General features: G+C 54.5%; 1 pseudogene; it reads right to left on the bottom strand.

The window, feature by feature from the left end:
* Window positions 1-475: 475 nt before the first annotated feature.
* LOC116547520 lies at window positions 476-3,212 on the bottom strand (annotated as a pseudogene).
* Between the last annotated feature and the right edge of the window lie 2,677 nt (window positions 3,213-5,889).

Raw genomic sequence — 5,889 nt, 5'->3', positions numbered from 1 at the left:
ATTTGTCATAGAGACGGGGTTTTGCCATGTTACCCATGCTGAGGGGTTTCCTTCTGATGAGATGAAAATATTCTGGAATTAGGTAGAGGAGATGGCTGTACAGCACTGTGAATGTACTAAAAATGAACTGTACACATTAAAATGGAAGAAATGGTGACTTTTATCTTATACAAATTTTATTTTGATTTTTTTTTTTTTGGTCTACATTACCCTAGGCTTGCCAGTCAATATTTTGATTTTTTAAAAAGGACAATGATGAGTTGAAACGTTTAAGGACCTATCAGTAGAGATGGTAAGAAGACAGTGCATGGCTGGGCATGGTGGCTTACGCCTGTAATCCTAGCACTTTGGGAGGCCAAGGTGCGTGGATCACCCGCAGTCAGGAGTTCAAGACTATCCTGGCAATTATGGTGAAACCCAATCTTTAAAATAATAATAATAATAATAATAATAATAATAAGACAGCACAGAAGAGGGCAGGGCTGAGACTCGGGGCAGACAGAGCATGCTCCCCCTGGCCTCCTGCTATCTGCGGGGCACCTGGAGCCCTGAGGCCTGGCTCCTGCCTGACCACCTGCCTGCTGGCTCCTCACCATCTGGCTTCTGTGGCTTCTTCAGCTCCCACTGCCCCCCAGAGTGAAGGCTGCTCGTCCAAGCCCACCTGGCCTCGGTGACGTCAGCAGCGTTTCCCCTGGACACCCTCTCCAGCTGCACGTAGAACAAGCAGTTGACCCGGCTCCACTCGGGGTCACAGACGGCCAGGATGTTGGGGCGCAGGCGGCCGATAGTGTACTTGGCCAGGTCCGTCAGAGACTGGCTCACGGCCGCCCTGAACAGGAAGACCCCCAGCACCTTGTACACGGCAGCCACGTAGTTGTTGAAGTCGGAGCAGGAATAGAGCCGGTCTGTGTGCACCAGGTAGGCTTCTACCGCCGAGACCTGAGTGTGGGGCAGCCGCGGTGACCAGCGGGGGTCCCGGTCAGGCCGTGGGCCCTCACTGGGCCTCAGTCCTCCCCACAGGCCTCCCCAAGGCTGCTGCAGAGCTGGGGACTCTAAAAGGGCCTTAGCCGGGCTTGGTGGCTCACATCTGCCATCCCAGCAGTGTAGGAGGCTGAGGCGGGCAGATCACCTGAGGTCGGGCATTCAAGACCAGCCGGACCAACATGGTCAAACCCGTCTCTACTAAAAATACAAAACTAGCCAGGTGTCATGGCGCACGCCTGGAGTCCCAGCCACTGGGGAGACTGAGGCAAGAGAATCACTTGAACCCAGGAGGCGGAGGTTACAGTGAGCGGAGACCCTGCCATTGCACTCCAGCCTAGGCAACAAGAGTGAAACTCCATCTCAAAAAACAGAAGGGGGTTCCTATTACCCACAAGTACCACTCAGGGCAAGGCTGTGTCCCCCAGCCCCCCACAGACCTCCAGGCCACCCCCCGTGAAGAACCCAGGGTAAGGCTGTACCCAATCCCACCCCCCTCCCTGTCCCTCTGAACCCCTCCTGCCTTACAAGGATGACAGTGGCTGTGTTGGTGACCCCGGCCATGAGCCCAAGGGTGATGGTGTCTGGACAGTAGGGGTACAGGATGGAGTCATCCCCACAGTAAAATCCTCGCTTATATGTGGCGTTCACCAGTGACAGGACAGCGAAGGGCAGGGAGGCTGGAGGGGGAGAAGGGCCTTGGAGCTGTGATGTTCTCCAACCAGCTGGGCCGTGAGGCCCCACACCTTCCTTGCCTCGAGGCCTCCCACTGACAGCAAGGAAGAGCTCTTCTCACAGCATGTGGGAGGCCCAAGCGACACCCCTTTCCCATCGCCCTCAGATGAGCATGAACTCTCCAGGCCCTCTGCCCCTCACACCCTCCCCTCTGCTCCTTGAACAAACCTGGCAAACACTCACCTCAGGGCCTTTGCACAGGCACTTCTCTCTGCCCAAAATATCGATTTTTATTTTTAAAAGTAGAGACAGGGGTCTCATGCTGACCAGGCCGGTCATAAACTCCCAGGCTGGAGCGACTCCCCAGCCTCAGCCTCCCAAAGTGCCGAGATTACAGGTGTGAGACAATGCGCAGGGCAGCAAAGTGACTCTCACTTCCTCTCAGTTTCATCTCCACTCTCGGCTGTCCACGCTGGCGTCCCTCTCACAAAAGGAAAGGTCGGTTTAGCTGGGCATGGCGGCGCGTGCCTGTAATCCAGCTACTCAGGAGGCTGAGGCAGGAGAGTTGCTTGAAACCGGAAAATGGAAGTTGCAATGAGCCAGGATTGCGCCACTGCACTCCAGCTTGGCGACAGAGCGAGACTCTGTTTCAAGTTATAAAAAGAAAATAAATAAAAGAAAAAAATAAATAAAAGGGAAGATCTGCTCTTTTTCCCTCTTGTCCCATGTGGAATTATGCAGTCACTTGTGGGACACTGGACTTAATCTCCCGCCCCTCCACCCGCCAGCACCAGGAGGGGCCTATCGTGTTCAGGACAGAGACCCTGGAGGCTACTCAGAGCCTGGCCAGGGCAGATGTTTAATAAACATCTTTTAAAACAGGCGGGACTTATTTCAACCTTAGAGCTGGCCAGAGAAGTCAGGAAAGGGCGAAAACAGGGGCACAGCAGAGGTGACTTCATGCTCGCCCCTGCCCGTCAATGACTCTCATGCCAGGGCACATGTCAGCCACGCGGTGACTCAGGGATCAAAGGCACATTCTCCTGAATTCCACACTTATGGAAGGTGTCATACGGCACTGGGCCTCCTGGGGCCCTGCTGAGCTGAGAGTGGCCAGGGAAGCCAGAGTCAGCTACGGAGGGCAGAGGCAGAGGGGGCTCCCTGTTCCACGCGGCAGGTGCACAACAAAAGCTCGGGGTGTCTACCACAGAGAGAAACGAAGGCAGGGCATCCTTTGGCTAGCAGGGGAAGGACAAAAAAGCGTGGCTCTTCTGAATTCTGAGAGTCTGAGGAGGGACAGGGAGCCTCACACTCCTCCCTGCATGCCAGCTGCAAGGGTCCTAGGACACGGCACACCTTCGATGCTGGCTGAGTCTGGGGAAATAATGCAGTGAACACAGCAGAGGTCTGCCTCACAGGGCAGAGGGAATGCAGAACAGAACGGGCAGCGCAGGAGCCCGGAGCCGGGATGGTGCCTGGGGAGGCGAGTGCTGGTGTGGGGGCGGCTGCGCTATAAGATCCCTGCTTCTGCTGGGGCGCAGGGGCGGCTGGCGCCGCTGTAAGTGAGGGCAGAGACCAGGGAGGAGGCTCCTGCAATTGCCGGCGGTGGAAGGTTGGGGTCGCAGGCCGCTGACAGCGGACTCCAGCCCCTCCCGGTGGCTCTCAGCAGGCGGAGGCTCACACTAGTTGGCCTCTGTTTCCGACCTCGCTGCCCCAGTAAATCCAGCTAGAGACTCAGACAACCACATGACAACCGGCCCCGGGCTTCCCTCTGCCTGGAAACCTCGCCCTGGGGTCCCCGGAACAGGCACCTTCTATTAATTTGACCCCAGGGAGCCTCCCCGCCCTCAGACTGCCCCCACAGCTCCACCTGGAACCTGTGGACTGCACTGCGATGGGCCGGAGCTTCCAGATGGAGGTGCCCTCGGCAGGGCCGCCATTCCTGGCACGCAGCAGCCACACCCAACCCCACCCCAGCAGCACCTCCCTCCAGCAGGTGACTCTGTGAGGCTGCCCCTCCCTCACAGGCCATTGTAAGGAATCTTTTTGGTTATCTGCATGCTGCTGAGCGCCTGGCAGCCAGAAAGTGCCACACACATGTTTAAGTAACTGACAGCAGAGCTGCTCAGGACATGGCACCCAGGGCTGGCAGACACCCCATGGGGACCTCGTGCTGTCCCCTGGCCCCCCCCAACGAGGGTCTACTTCGGAGGTCAGAGGGCTTGGCCAGAGAACAAGGAAACTGCACTGGGGAGGAGTGCACCCCCGACCCCCGCGGTGACAGAACTGCAGGGGACGGGCATTGTCCCTTCAGCCACAGAGCAAACACTCAGCCTTTGTTCCCGGGACACTGGGGGGCCTCGGGGCACCACTTCCCCCATCCAGCCTGAAAACCCGCAGTACAGGTTTGGGTCTCCCGAGGCCTGGAAACCTGGGACCCAGCTTTTCTCTCCAAGTGTCTCCCCCGCCCGAGGCACAGGGGTTCGAATCCCACCGACGTGCTGGGCCTATGACTATCTAATTATTATTATTATTTTTGAGATGGAATTTCCTTCTTGTTGTCCATGCTGGAGTGCAATCTTGTCTCACTGCAACCTCTGCTTCCCAGGTTGAAGCAATTCTTCTGCCTAAGCTTCCCAAGTAGCTGGGATTACAGGCACATGCCACCACGCTTGGCTAATTTTGTATTTTTAGTAGAGGTGGGGTTTCTGCATGTTGGTCAGGCTGGTCTTGAACTCCTGACCTCAGGTGATCCATTCAACTCGGCCTCCCAAAGTGCTGAGATTACAGGGATGAGCCACCACATCGGGTTTTTTTGTTTGTTTGTTTGTTTTTGAGATGGAGTCTTGCTCTGTTTCCTAGGCTGGGGTGCAGTGGGATGATCTTGGCTCACTACAACCTCCACCTCCTGGGTTCAAGCAATTCTCCTGCCTCAGCTTCCAGAGTAGATGATATTGTAGGCACGTGCCAACGCACTGGGCTAATTTTTGTAATTTTAGTGGAGTCAGGGTTTCACCATGTTGGCCAGGCTGGTCTGGAACTCCTGACCTCAGGTGATCCACCTACCTCAGCCTCCCAAAGTGCTGGGATTACAGGCATGAGCCACCTCACCTGGCCACTATGCCTATCTCATTGTATTTCTAAAATGAGAGGAAAAAGAAATAATTGTATTTCCATCTTCACAGTAACTCCATGAAGGAGATAATATCATTTACCTTTTACAAATGTGAAACAAAAGTTCCAGTTTTTTTTTTTTTTCTGAGACAGTGTCTCACTTTGAAGCCCAAGCTTGAGTGCAGTGGCATGACCTTGGCTCACTGCAGTCTTGACCTCCAGGAATCAAGTGATCCTCCCGAGTAGCTGGGACTACAGGGGGACACTGCCAGGCCTGGAAAATTTTTTGAAATTTTTTTGTAGAGATGGGCTCTTGCTATGTTGCCCAGGCTGCTCTCAAACTCCTGGGCTCAAGCAATCCTCCCACATCGACCTCCCAAAGTGCTGGGATTACAGGCATGGTCGCTCCAGCTTTTTTTTTTTCCCCAAGGCCACATTAAGTTGTTAGTGGCTGAGTCAAAAGAGTCCTGGGGTCTGCTGACTCCTACTTCAGTGTTTTTCCAGCTAGACTACAGCCACTGTCATTCCTGGAAGTTGTCTGACAGTGGACTGAGATAGATTATTTGGGTGTGTAGCACAAACAGAGGAACATCTCTTAGGAGACTGAACCCTGATGTTCTGATGGGGCCAGTATGTATTCTGGGGAAAGCTTCCATAGCTCCCATCCATGACCAGTGAATAGGAATTAGGTACTAGGCGTGGTGGCTCACGCCTGGAATCCCAGCACTTTGGGAGACTGAGGTGGGTGGATCACTAGGTCAGTTCAAGACCAGCCTGGCCAATATGAAGAAACCCCGTCTCTACCAAAAATACAAAAATTAGCTAGGCATGGTAGCGAGTGCCTGTAATTCCAGCTACTCAGGAGGCTGGGCAGCAGAATCGCTTGAACCCAGGAGGCAGAGATTGTAGCAAGCTGAGATTGCGCCACTGCACTCCAGCCTGGGTGACAAAACAACACTCAGTCTAAAAAAAAAAGGCTGGACATTGGCCAGGTGCGGTGCAATGGCACACTTCTGTAATCCCAGCACTTGGGGAGGCTGTGGCAGGCAGATCACTTGAGGTCAGGAGTTCCAGACCAGCCTGACCGACATGGTGAAAGCCCATCTCTACTAAAAATAT

Source organism: Sapajus apella, unplaced genomic scaffold (genome assembly GCF_009761245.1).
Source record: "Sapajus apella isolate SASKATOON/1434 unplaced genomic scaffold, GSC_monkey_1.0 scaffold3453, whole genome shotgun sequence".
In the NCBI taxonomy this organism is placed as follows: Eukaryota; Metazoa; Chordata; class Mammalia; order Primates; family Cebidae; genus Sapajus; species Sapajus apella.
This window is presented reverse-complemented; position numbering and strand designations above follow the sequence as displayed.